Consider the following 14,573-nt stretch of genomic DNA (forward strand, 5'->3'; position numbering starts at 1 on the left):
ATCTGCTGGTCCACTCCCCAAGTAGCTGCAACAGCCAGAGCTAAGCTAATTGAAAGCCAGGAGCCAGGAACCTCCTCCAGGTCTCCCACAAGGGCGCAGGGAGCTGGATGGGAGGTAGAGCAGACCAGACATGAACTGGTGAACATTCCAGTGGATGCTCGGAGACTCGCAAGATGGCCGACATAGGAGGAAGACTGTGAGAGAGCTCACAGACAGAGAGGGCTAGAACGCGACAAAAGCGTAAGTGGAGCAGCATAGAACTACACGGAGAAGAACGTGAAGTTCCCTGGACAGTGTGGAACCAAAAAAATCCACACAACTAGGAAGAGCAACCAGGGAAAAACAAAATGAAGGGCAGGGAAGACGACTTTCCGCTCCTGACCTGCTGAGTCACCTTTGAATGCAGAAGCTGAAAGCCGCCGACCGACCCCCCGCAGACGCTGAAAGCCGCCAACCGACCAGCACACGCTGTGGCCGTGAGGACCAGCGGTGATCGGGACCTGCTGGAATCTGCTCACCCTGGTCACCAGGACCCGCCAGGACTCCCCCCGCTGCGTACACCAGGACCCTGAGTCACCGGGACCCGCTGGCATCCGCCCACCCTGGTCGCCAAGCCCCGCCGGGACCGCTGCAGCCTCCAGGTTCCACCCGCCTACACCCGCTGAGACCAGCAACAGACGCAGTAGCTGAGAGACGCATCCGCGGCGAGGGTTCCCACCAGAGGAAGAGGCAAACTGCAAGAACCTGAGGTTTGAGTGAGTTGGGTGGGGACAGTGGTGGGTTGGAGGCTTCGGGAGTTGGCCCCCCAGGGGCATGCACAGAGCCTGAACACAATTGGTGCTCGTCTCCCCGCCCCTCCCCCCCCAAGACTCCAGCGTCTAGAGACACAGGGCGAGTGCCTTGAAACTGCCAAAGCTGTGTCTGGGAGAAAGGCAAAAGGCACACTGAATACTCCCCTGTGCCTTTGCGGTGTGGCACTCAGCTGGGCGGTGCTATCCCACAGGAACCCAAGCACGCCTCTGGGCTGGGCAGTCCCGTGCTAGCGCTGGGGCGGTCAGTCCCCTGCAAGCGCTGGGGTGGGCGGGCCTGCGCAGGAGGCGCCTCCAGAGAGCACCTGGAATACCCCACGCCCTATAGTCCCGTGCTCCGAGCCTTGTGATCCTGCGCACAGGGGGCGCACACAGAGAGTGCCTTCACTCCCCCACGCCCTGTGGTAGCATACCTGTAGGGGACGAGCTGAGAGTGCGCTTTGAATCCGCTGGACCCTGGAAGTGGCGCCCTGAGGTCCAGTGTTCTGGAGACGCACCAAAAGTGCCTTGAAAATTCCCACACCCTGCTACTCCACGCCTGCAGACTCCGATCTCTACAGGATAGTGCTTGGAGACCCCTCAGCACACTGGTGCCTAGGTCTCTCAAAAAAGAAACACTAACACAATGGGAAGAAATACCAGAAAAGGTAATGATCCAGATGAGAGTGCCAACACCCTACCAATAAAGAATCAAAAGCCAATGTCTATTTCGGAGATGCGAGATGAAGACATAGAAGATCTACCAGACAAGGAATTCAAAAAATTAATGTTAAAATATGTCAGAGACAATGAGAAGAACTGGGAGGACTTCAAGGAATTCAAGAACCATATAACCTCAGAAATACAACAAATGAAAAGTAAAATCCTTGACTTAGAGCACAAAATTGAGAGCCTAACCAACAGAACAAATACAGCAGAAGAGAGGATCTCTGAAACAGAAGACACACAAAACGAACATACCCAGTTCATTAAACAGCTGGAGACAAGTCTGAACAAAGCCAATAAGACCATACAAGAAATGAAAGACAACCTCAGAAAATCAAATATTAGGATTATTGGCCTTCCTGAAGGAGCGGAAAAAGAGTCAGGAATGCAAATGGTGCTCGACGAAATTATACAGGAAAACTTCCAAAACACTTGGAACATGAACCCAGCCCAAATCCAGGACGGTCAGAGGACTCCCAGCAGATATGACCCAAAGCGATCTTCACCCAGACATATGGTGCTCAAGTTCCACTCCAATGAAGACAAAGAAAGAATCCTGAGACAAGTACGAAGCAGAGAAAAGATCACATACAGGGGAAAACCAATCAGGATCACTGCTGACTTCTCTGAAGAGACTTTACAAGCAAGAAGAGAATGGACAAAGATCTTCCAAATCCTGAATCAGAACAACTGTCAACCAAGACTATTGTACCCAGCAAAGATCTCATTCGTATTTGAGAACGAAATCAAATACTTTCACAGCAAAGAGAAATTAGAAGAATATGCCAGCACAAAACCAGCTCTACAAAATCTCCTTAGAAATGCACTAAATCCAGAAAAAAAGGAGGTGAATCATAAGCAAAGATGGCAAACAGGAAGATCTCCCCACTAAAGTCCACACAAGGAAGGGCAATTACACAGATATCAACACCCACAAAAACAAGTATGGCAGGGCAAAATCACAACCTCTCAATTTTAACTCTTAACACAAATGGCCTGAACTCACCAATCAAAAGACATAGATTAACAGAATGGATTATCAAACAGCACCCAACTATCTGTTGCCTACAAGAGACACATCTAACCAGAAGAGATTCGAAGAAGCTGAAAGTGAAAGGTTGGAAACAGATATTTCATGCCAATGGACGAGAAAAAAAGGCCGGGGTAGCTGTCTTAATTTCAGATGATGTGGACTTCAATCTGACACACATCAAAAAGGACAGGGAAGGACATTATATATTGGTGAAGGGACTGATCCATCAGGAAGTAATTACCATTGTGAACATATATGCACCAAATTCAAACGCACCTAGCTACGTGAAGCAATTACTCACGGACTTAAGGGGAGACATAGATATGCACACAATAATAGTGGGTGATCTTAACACCCCACTAACAACAATAGACAGATCAACAAAACAAAAACTCAACAAAGAAACAACAGAGCTCATACAAACAATAGAACAACTGGACTTGGTTGACATTTATAGAATTTTTTACCCTAAGGCCACAGATTATACATTTTTTTCAGCAGTGCATGGCACCTTCTCCAGGATCGACCACATGATAGGACACAAAGCAAACCTAAATAACTTCAAAAAGATAGGAATCATACCATGTACCCTCTCAGACCACCATGGAATGAAGCTGGAAATCAGCAATTCAAAATGCCCCAGGAAATACAGAAACTCTTGGAGGCTGAACAATATGCTATTAAACGAACAATGGATCAGAGAAGAAATTAAAGATGAGATCAAAAAATTTATGGAAACCAATGAAAACTCTGACACAACATTCCAAAATTTGTGGGACACTGCCAAAGCAGTGCTACGGGGTAAATTCATCGCAATTGGAGCTCACATCAAGGCCCAAGAGAGGCGCCAAATACAAGAACTAAACACACACCTCCAGGAATTGGAAAAACAACAGCAGAAGTGCCCCACACACAATAGGAAACAAGAAATCATCAAAACAAGGGAGGAAATCAACCAGATAGAAATAAAAAAAACCATACACAAAATCAATGAATCAAAAAGCTGGTTTTTTGAGAAGATAAACAAGATAGACACCCCACTGGCCCGACTGACAGAGAAAAAACAAGAGAAGGCAAGAATTAACAGCATCAAAGATGAAAAAGGCAACATAACAACAGACACCACATCCATTAAGGCCATAATTAGAAATTACTACAAAGCACTGTACTCCAACAAATCAGAAGATCACCAAGAAATGGAAAAGTTCTTAGACTTCTACCACCTGCCAAAACTTAGCCCAGAGGCAACAAACGACCTGAACAAACCCATAACTGAAGTAGAGATTGAATCAGTGATTAAAGACCTCCCAACAAAGAAAAGCCCAGGCCCAGACAGCTTCACTCCAGAATTCTACAAAACATTCCGAACAGAACTGACCCCAATCCTCTACAAACTCTTCAAAACAATAGAAAAAGAGGCAACCCTTCCGAACTCATTCTATGAAGCCAACATTACCTTAATCCCAAAACCAGACAGAGAACTAACAGAGAAGGAAAACTACAGACCTATCTCTTTGATGAACATTGATGCTAAGATTCTCAACAAAATCCTAGCCAACAGAATTCAAAAACACATCAGACAGATCGTTCATCCAGATCAAGTAGGATTCATCCCTGGAATGCAGGGATGGTTCAACATTCGCAAATCCATAAATGTGATACACTACATCCAAAAACTGAAAAACAAGAATCACATGATAGTATCAATAGATGCAGAAAAAGCTTTCGACAAAATCCAACACCACTTCCTACTAAAAACCCTAACCAAGGTAGGCATAGATGGAAAAATCCACAACATAATTAAAGCCATATATGAAAAACCCAACGCCAGCATCATACTGAATGGAGAAAAGCTGGAACCCTTCCCACTGAGATCTGGAACAAGACAGGGATGTCCACTTTCTCCACTACTATTCAACATAGTCCTAGAGGTACTCGCTGAGGCCATAAGACAAGAAAAAGAAATCAGAGGAATCCAAATGGGAAACGAAGAAGTCAAACTCTCACTATATGCAGATGATATGATTCTTTATGTAGAAGAGCCAAGAGACTCAATACAGAGACTGCTAGAACTTGTACGAGAGTTTGGTAGAGTGGCAGGGTACAAAATTAATGAACAAAAATCTACAGCCATGGTGTATGCGAACAGCCCCAAGATGGAAAAAGACTTAACCAGCAAGATACCATTCAAAATAACAGAGAAAAGTATGAAATATCTGGGAATAAATCTAACCAAAAATGTAGGAGACTTATTCGAAGAAAACTACAAACTACTTAAAAAAGAACTTGAACAAGACCTCAAAAGATGGAGTAACATCCCATGCTCCTGGATAGGTAAAATCAATATCATTAAAATGTCTATACTGCCAAAAGCAATATATACATTCAACGCAATCCCAATCAAATTGCCCAAAACATTCTTCATGGAACTGGAAACAATGATCCAAAAGTTCATCTGGAAGCACAAAAAACCACGGATAGCTAGAACCATCCTGAAGAACAGGAAGTTAGCAGGGGGAATCACAGTTCCGGACCTCTGGACATACTATAGGGCAGTGGTTATCAAAACAGTGTGGTACTGGCACAAAGATAGAGAGGAAGATCAATGGAGCAGAATAGAAACACCAGAAGGAAACCCACACAGATACAGCCAAATAATCTTTGACAAAAAGACAAACGACAATCCAGGCAAATGGGAAGGTCTGTTCAATAAATGCTGTTGGGACAACTGGTTAATAGCCTGCAGAAACAAAAAAATAGATCCACATCTCTCACCATACACTAAGATCAGATCTAAATGGATAACAGATCTAAACCTACATCCAGAAACCTTCAAACTTTTGGAAGAAAATGTTGGAAACACACTGGAACACTTAGGGGTAGGCCCTCACTTCCTAAAAAAGACTCCAAATGCAGTAGAAATCGAGACCAAAATAAACAATTGGGACCTCATCAAACTAAGAAGCTTCTGTACAGCTAGAGAAACAATCAACAAAGTAAAAAGGCAACCCACAGAATGGGAGAAGATCTTTGCACACGACATAGGTGATAGAGGGCTGATCTCCAGAATATACAAAGAGCTACAAAACAACCAAAATGTCAAAACAAACAACCCACTCAAGAAATGGGCACGGGAAATGGACAGACACTTCACAAAGGAACAAACCCAAATGGCAAATAAACATATGAAAAAATGCTCAAGTTCCCTGGCAATAAGGGAAATCCAAATTAAAACATCAATGAGGTACCACCTAACGCCAGTAAGACTGGCCCACATGAATAAAAGCACCAACAACACTTGTTGGCGAGGTTGCGGGGATAAGGGAACCCTACTCCACTGCTGGTGGGGCTGCAGGCTGGTACAGCCTCTATGGAAATCAGTATGGAGAATATTCAAACAACTCAAATTCAACATACCGTATGATCCAGCAATAGCACTCCTAGGAATATATCCAGAACAATTGTTTTATGAGGAACCAACATGCACTCCTATGCTCATAGCAGCACAATCAGTAATTGCAAAAACATGGAAGCAACCAAAATGCCCATCAACAGAGGATTGGATAAGAAAGCTATGGTTCATCTACTCCATGGAATACTACTCAGCTATTAAAAAAAACAAAATGCAGTTCTTTGTGGCCAAATGGGCCAAACTGGAAACCATAATGCTAAGGGAAATGAGCCAATCACAAAAGGTTAAATACCACATGTTTGCCTTAATTTAAGATGATATGATGTTATGTATAACATGTTATGTTTTGAATGTTATATGTTGTGTATAAACTAAATTGAAGTATAGGTGAGGTGGTCACAGAAGGTGGCTGGGAACTCGTATTTACTTTCAACATGTTGGTTACTCATTACTATGTCAATTAATTCCATAATGATGTAAATTTTTGCTGATGGTATGATGGAGCTTTCAATTGACTGGGATAATACTCTGCTAGCTCTGTCTTCAGACCAGAGAGGGTATACCTAAGAAGACGTTGAACTTGACTGGACAATAAGATGCTGGACTCTATGTTTGGTGTATGCTTGCAATGGGGGAATCTCAACTGAACTTGAGCTGTGGTTATGCAACAAGGTGGAGGAATCCACCATGGTGGGAGGGTTTGGGCAGGGGTGGGAGAACCCAAGTATCTATGTAACTGTGTCACATAATACAATGTAATTAATGAAGTTAAATAATAAAAAAAAAATAAATAAAATTTAAAAAAAAAAAAAAACATTCCAGTGGATGCAAGGTGAGTATGTTAGCCACTAGGCTATCGCATAGGGCCCTTTTCAATCAAATTTTAAAAATGCTTTTAGAAAGATAACAGATCATGATCAAGCAGATTTTACTCCAGGAATACAGGTTAATTTGACATCTGAAAAGTCAATCAATGTAGTTCACTGCTGAACTACACTGAGTAACAGAAAAACAACTACTGACAGTTGAGAATTTTAAGAATTAAGACAGAAATCTTCACCACTACCACTTCCACATACTTGCTCTGCAAGAGTGGAGAAGTCTCACAATCTCCCTCAAAACACTCCACACTTAAGTATTATGCAGGACTGAATGCAGACATTGTATCTGAGATATAGGAAAATATTAAAAACCCCAATCTGCTGTCAGTTAAGTTCAACTCCTAAGTTCATCACTTCCTGCCTATGTGACTTTGGAGCAAGCCACTCTACCTAAACTTCTCCCATAGAGTGAAGGGAGGCAGTGGTACCTACTTCCTGGGGTTGCTGCGATAATTATCTAAGTACAGCAGTGCCTGCAACAGTGAACACTGCTTAGAATGTGCTCTGACAATACTAAGGATGATACATTTTCAAAATGATGGGGAAAAGAGGAACACAGGGAAATGTAATTATAAAAGAATACCGCTAAGAATCCCCAAAGCAGTTTTTGGGTTAACTCTGGCAATAATAATTAAAGGCAAAAAAGAAGAAATTGGATTTCTACTTTCTAGGGCACTACTCTCTGTTATTCCCTTCTCCCTCAAATGTTGACTGCTTAATCCAGGACCACAAAAGTCAAACAAATCAGAGTTTATATTACCAATTTTTCTGTGCAGGAATGAAGAACTTGTGCCACCTTCTTTTTTTAAAAAGAGATTTACAATACTTCTCCTTATCAATATAATGTCCATCAACTCAAATATAATTAAAATATATTCATTCAATCCTCAAATTCCTCTTTGGCTTACGAATTCATGTGAAGCAAGATAAATTCAGGGCACTGTAGAACCCTGGGTCAGATATCCAACCAACCCACTTTGAAATACTTCTCATTTAAATTTTTTTCTCTTATTTCTATTTAATGTGATTCTCACAACCCCAGATCTGAGAATATTCTCTTCCTTTGCTTCAGTTTTGCTTGAGGGACTCTTTCCTAGGTTAAAACTCTTTCCAGAAAAATAGAATTTATGTTTCAAGATCCTCTATATACTTCTACATTACTTCTTGAAATGGAACTGAATTGTGAAGAACTAATTGCTTAAATTTCATTTGAATTTAATTACATTAATAAAAGGAAATGTTATAAATTCCAGAGCCAGAAATTGAACCCTGTTACTTCAGCGTAGTGTGTGGGTGTTCTAATGAGGCTTAACCACTAGATCAAATTGCTGCCTCAATTTTCTATTATCTTATTCTCAATCTTGCCCACTGCAGGGCATTTTAAACATCTGTATAAAACTGAATACATATTTTATCATACAAGTTTCTTTTCTGTTGCCTTTAAAAGGAAAGGCTATGCATTACTGCCAGGCAGAGAGCAAATGCCACACCAAGGAAGACCATGATGTGAGAGTCATCAGAGCTGCTTCTTTTCCCCTTGAATTCCCATCACATATCTGCCATCAGCTCTGTCATTTCTAGCCTCGTAAAGTTATTTTCTCTAGCTCAAAGTTCTTTGAAATACAGGTTTAAGGTCTCAAAGTTCCTTGCCAAGTTTCCTTTCTTCCTTGCCATTGAAAACGGTGACAGTCTCAAAATGAAGACATGAAGATCAAAGAATTAAATATTTTATCTTCAGAAAGGGAGAAGAAAGCATTAATCTACCTTGTTTTTATGGAATTCAGTAATCTGTTACTAGTTTTGTTATCAATTATCGTAAACAAACCAGTAAGCGAGAAACATAATCTGTGTTTAAAGAATAACTTCATCTTTATATCAAGGCATTAGACACATGAGTAAGAAATAAATACTGTTTTTCTTAAAATTAAAAGAAAGAAATGAGGCAATTCGTGGTTAAGTGGTACTTTGATAAAGCCAAAACAGTCTAGATTTCAAAATCCCAGTAACTTCTAATAAGCGACCAGAGCAAAAACTCCCATGTTACAAACATCATTTTTCACGTTAAAGCCACACTCTTCTTTACATCTTCCAACTGCAGTCACAGGTAAGAGTGTCACCACCGTCATCCAATCATACTCACACTGCCTCTTCATTTTACATACATTTTAAAAAAAAGATTTAGTTAATTTTTATTGTAAAGTCAGATATACAGTGAGGAGGAGAGACAGAAAGATCTTCCATCTGATGATTCATTCCCCAAGTAGTGCAGTGTAGCAAGGGCTGGAGCTGTGCCAACCAAAGTCAGGAACCCACAGCCTCTTCCGGATCTCCCATATGGGTGCAGGGTCCCAAGGCTTTGTGCCTTCCTCAACTGCTTTCCCAGGCAAAAGCATGGAGCTGGATGTGGGGAGTGAGGAGACCAGGATTAGAACTGGCATCCTTATGGGATACCGGCATATGCAAGGCAAGGACTCTGGCCACTAGACTACTGTGCTGGAACCTCATTTTATATGCTTTTAGATATAGTGACATTTTGATGCATTTCCCAAGAGAGCTGCACAGGAATTCCCTCATGGTTAAGCCACTGTCTGCTCCACTTTTGGTCCAGCTCCCTGGATTAACAGTCTGGAAAAAGCAGAATATGGCCCAAGTGGTTGTGGTCCTACAACTCACGTGGCAGATCCAGATGAAGCTCTAGGTTCTTCTGGCTTTGGTGAGACCTAGCACCGGGCACAGTGGCCATCTGGGGGATGAACCAGCACAGAAGATCTTGGGTCTCTCTCCCACTCTGCTAATTATTTCAAACAAGTAAATAAATCTCAAAATAAAAAAATTTGGGATTAAAAAAGTACCACGCTACATCAGATCAACAATCCACACAGGTTTTTTAGAAGACGCTATAGGAGAATAAATTGGCTTGTCATACTCAATTTCACTAAAAAGATGCAGAAACGATCATCTGTGACATCATCTTTAAAGCGAAGACTATGGAGAGAATCAAGATGGCAGAAAAGAGTAAGGACATGTTTAAACAGACAGAAAAACATTAGCCAGTGTGAGGCAGAGAGGGCACATTCAAGGAAATAGCAGAGGACATAACAACAGCAGAGGGGCACACAGAGACTGACAGACACAGGAAAGCAGCAGACACAACGGTGTGGTGTTCAGTGACTGATACCACGGCATTCAGCAAGGGGCGATCTGAACCGCACCAGCACTCAGAAATCGACCAGCAGTAAGATGGGAAGGAATGTTTATGGGGAGCTTGGGAGGTGAACCCAGACAAAGTATTGCCCATCCTACTGGTCTGTTTGATTTGACCAGGAACAGAGACAGAGCAGCAGGGCCCAGACGGACAGTGTGGGAACAGGGTGGATTTCACAGCCCAGTCTGCCCCCTACACCTGAATCGGGTGCCATTTTGTGTAGGGAGGTAAGGACTACGAACAGGAATGTGCGTGCATTGAGCTGAGAGGGAACTCATTTCTGGCTCAGTGAACTGCAACAACGAGGCATCCTACAAGTTCCACCCAAGATAGGTCCTGGTAGCCCTCAGACCTGACAGCCAGCAGATCAAGACCTCAGGTAGTGGCACATCAGGTGCCATTTAGTACAGTGCAGCAAAGGCATTAAGACCACAGGGTTAAGAGTGAGCTGCATATGTACTGAGCTGGGAGCAAACTCACTGAGATCAGTGCACTGCACTGGTCCCACAGGGAAAATAATACCAACTTGGGCATCGTACAAGTCAGAATAGGTCCATCTGGCTCTCAGACCTAACAGCCAACAGGTTCTGGCAAGATCAGCACCATCAACAATCTAGCTATATAGGACTCCTGGTGTCTCCCTAATCCTGGGAACTGCTCTAACAGGAAGTGGGAGAAAGCTTGTACAGGCAATGATGCAGACTCAACATGGTATCACAAGAGGTGGAGACTGGTGAGCAAGCAGCTGGGGCTATGGCGATAATCGTGGAAGTCTAACCAAAGAACCCAGACCTGGAACTCACTGGAGAGTGTGGCACAAGTGACTGCAAACAAAGAGTCATGTGCCAACTGCAATAAGTAAAATCAAACTGTAGACCTGTGGATGACACAGCTTAGAAACCTGCCCCAAGGAGAGGAATCTGATAACCAGAAGTACAATGACCAAGAGCAAAAAAAGAGACAAAGGCACAATGAATGTTACTGAAGACTTTCCTGCAAAGGAGCAAACACCTTTGCCAACCTCAGAGTTCACTGAGGAAGACATAGAGAAAACAGGGGATACAGAATTCAAAACACATGTTATGAAGCTTCTTATCAACAACGAGAAGCACATAATATAGGAGTTCAAAAATTTAAGGAATATGTCACACTGGAAATGAATCAAATGAAAGTTGATCTATCAGAAATGAAGAATACAATGGAGCAAATTAAGAGTAGAGTGGAGAGTCTCCAAAATAGAATGATGGAGGCGGCAGAAGAAAGAATCTCAGAATTGGAAGATATTTCCTGTCACCAGAGGGAAACAATCAGAAAGCTGGAAGCAGAGCTGGGTCAAGCTAAAAAAGCATTCAAGAACTGAAAGACACTATTAAAAAGCTAACTATAAGAGTTATGGGAGTCCCAGAAGGTACAGAAAGAGAAGCTGGGTTAAAAAATATATTTAGTGTAATAATAAGGGAAAATTTCCCTAATCTAGAGAAAGAATTGGCAGAAGAAAGAATCTCAGAATTGGAAGATATTTCCTGTCACCAGAGGGAAACAATCAGAAAGCTGGAAGCAGAGCTGGGTCAAGCTAAAAAAGCATTCAAGAACTGAAAGACACTATTAAAAAGCTAACTATAAGAGTTATGGGAGTCCCAGAAGGTACAGAAAGAGAAGCTGGGTTAAAAAATATATTTAGTGTAATAATAAGGGAAAATTTCCCTAATCTAGAGAAAGAATTGGGAAACAACATCCAGGAGCGACACAGAACTCCCAACAGGCTTTACCAAAAGCGATCTTCACCATGACACATTATTAGCAAGCTCTTTTCCACCAAACATAAGGAAAAAATCCTTAAATGTGCACATGAAAAAAAAAACCAATTGACATATAATAGAATGCCAATTAAATTCACACAAGACCTCTCACAGGAAACTCCACAGGCCAGAAGAGAATGGAGCAACATATTCCAGATTCTAAAATCAAAAAACTGTCAGTCCAGGATAATGCATCCAGCAAAACTTTCCTTTGTTTTTGAGAATGAAATAAAATTCTTCCACAGTAAAGAAAAGTTAAAAGAATATGCCTGTTCCAGCAATTGCAACCACCAGCTGATCGGGGTGATGGACTGTGCCGGGCCCTGTGCTTGCTAGAACATACAAAAAACTAATCTGGGAATACCTCAAAGTATCTTTGGAGATCTCCCCAATCGAACTGCTGGACTCAGAACTCTAACCAAGAAAAGACAGAAGACAGAACGGGACAGTCAGTCATCTCAGCTATATGTTGGCAGCAAATTATGGGGCAAACGGAGACTTTATGATGGACCATGTCAATCAGTGGACGACCTCATCGAGCGGAACTGGCAGCGATTCATAACTGGAGAACTATTAACACCACTTGGGCACATATCTCAGAGCATGCCCCACATCCGGGACTTGGGGTGGGCGGGAAACCGGGTGGGACTTCTCCCTCAATGTCCCCCTTTACCTCAGATGCATGATGGAAACAATATGGACATAATGGCATTACCCACTTTCCTATCCCCCTGAACCTTTTTTTCTTTTTTTCTTTTTTTTTCTTCTTTTCTTTTCTTCTTTTTCCTTTAACTGTAATTAACTATGTAAAGATTGTCAACAACACAATAAAAAGAAAAAAAAAAAAAAAAAAAAAAAAGAATATGCCTGTTCCAAACCTGCCCTACAAGTGATACTTCAGATGTTCTCTTGACAGAGAAGAGGAATAGCACCCAACAAAGCTAAGGGCAAATGTGAAGAACATCCCAGTAAAATAACAACAGAAGACTAAACCAATGAACAACCCATTGCTAAAATGACAGGACCAAATTACCACCCATTCATATTAACCCTGAATGTAAACGGCTTAAACTCATCAATCAAAGATAGATTAGTAGACTGGATTAAAGATTAGTAGACTGGATAAAAAAACAAAAGCCATTTAATTGTTGCATCCAGAAGATCTATTTCACCAGCAAAGATCAAAAGAATCTGTATCTCATGGATTTTGATTTTGTTTTAGTTCAAAACACTTTCTTCCGATTAAATTCTCCAGTGACTCATAGATCATACAGCAGCATCACTTTCTTCAAGAAGGTTCTTGATTTCTTTTTCATTTCTTCAGAGACACATTAGTCGTTCAGTAGCATGTTATTTAATTTCATGGCATTTTTAATTTCATTTTTTTCTACCCGTTGTTTATTTTGCTTTGTGACTTTTCATTTGAGAGGATGTATAGTAACTGTAATGGAAACTATCATATCCAGATGTGAAGATACAATGCAGTATGCTTCTCCACTTGCAGATCAAAGATGCACTCCCAATGATACTGTTTACTACATCTTGACAATGGGATGCTGGACTCTGCCATTGTCCATGCGCACAATGATGGACATATGACTGTGTATGAGGAACTATACTATAGTAATGATATAGGGGAATGCAGAGGGGGAGAGAGGAGGGGACTTGGAGAGGGAGTAAGGGACTTGGGGAGGGAGTAAGTGAAATCCCAGGGCCTATGGAACTGTATTATAAAATGATAATAATAATAAAAGAAGTGTAATTTTCAAAACAAATAAATAAAGGTAAAAGTATGGATCACTAACTTCTTAGAAAGACTCCTGCAAAGACTTCAATGTGTCCACCTTTAAGAATGCAGGCTACCATAACCACAAGAACAGGGCCATTGTATTTTCTTTTTTTTTTTTTTTTTAAAGATTTATTCATTTTTTATTACAGCCAGATATACACAGAGGAGGAGAGACAGAGAGGAAGATCTTCCGTCCGACGATCCACTCCCCAAGTGAGCCGCAACGGGCCGGTGCGCGCCGATCCAATGCCAGGAACCAGGAACCAGGAACCTCTTCCGGGTCTCCCACGCGGGTGCAGTGTCCCAATGCATTGGGCCGTCCTCAACTGCTTTCCCAGGCCACAAGCAGGGAGCTGGATGGGAAGTGGAGCTGCCGGGATTAGAACCGGCGCCCATATGGGATCCCGGGGCATTCAAGACGAGGACTTTAGCCGCTAGGCCACGCCACCGGGCCCCATTGTATTTTCCCAAAGAGAAATCTAAGTAGATGGGATTTATAAGCAGCAATGACGTATAAACATTTAAATATTTTAACATGTTTATCATAAAGGAGGTCTTCTACACCTACCAAAGGCACTAGAAAAACATGTTATGGGCCTGGCACAATGCCTCAATTGGTTAATCCTCTCCATACATGCGCCAAGATTCCACATGGATGCCAATTTGTGTCTCAGCTGCTCCGTTTCCCATCCAGTGCCCTTCTTGTGGCCTGGGAAAGCAGTAGGGGATGGTCCAAAGCCTTGGGATCCTGTATCCATGTGACTGACCTGAAGGCTCCTGGCGCCTGGCTTCAGATCGGATCAGTTCTGGCCACTGTAGCCATGTGGGGAGTGAGTCAGAGGACAGATGTTTCTCTTAGTCTTTTCTCTCTGTAACTCTACCTTTCCAATAAAAATAAATATTTAAAACAAAAAAAGCAATCCGGAGATGAAATAAAGTG

At 42.1% G+C, this 14,573-nt stretch overlaps 1 protein-coding gene across 1 annotated transcript in view; it reads right to left on the reverse strand.

Moving 5' to 3' along the window:
• NUFIP1 (nuclear FMR1 interacting protein 1) overlaps positions 1-14,573 on the reverse strand; it is a 46,781-nt gene that overhangs the window by 4,190 nt on the left and 28,018 nt on the right. The gene's annotated exons all lie outside the window — the stretch shown is intronic.

This window comes from Ochotona princeps, chromosome 12, assembly GCF_030435755.1.
Source record: "Ochotona princeps isolate mOchPri1 chromosome 12, mOchPri1.hap1, whole genome shotgun sequence".
Taxonomy (NCBI): Eukaryota; Metazoa; Chordata; class Mammalia; order Lagomorpha; family Ochotonidae; genus Ochotona; species Ochotona princeps.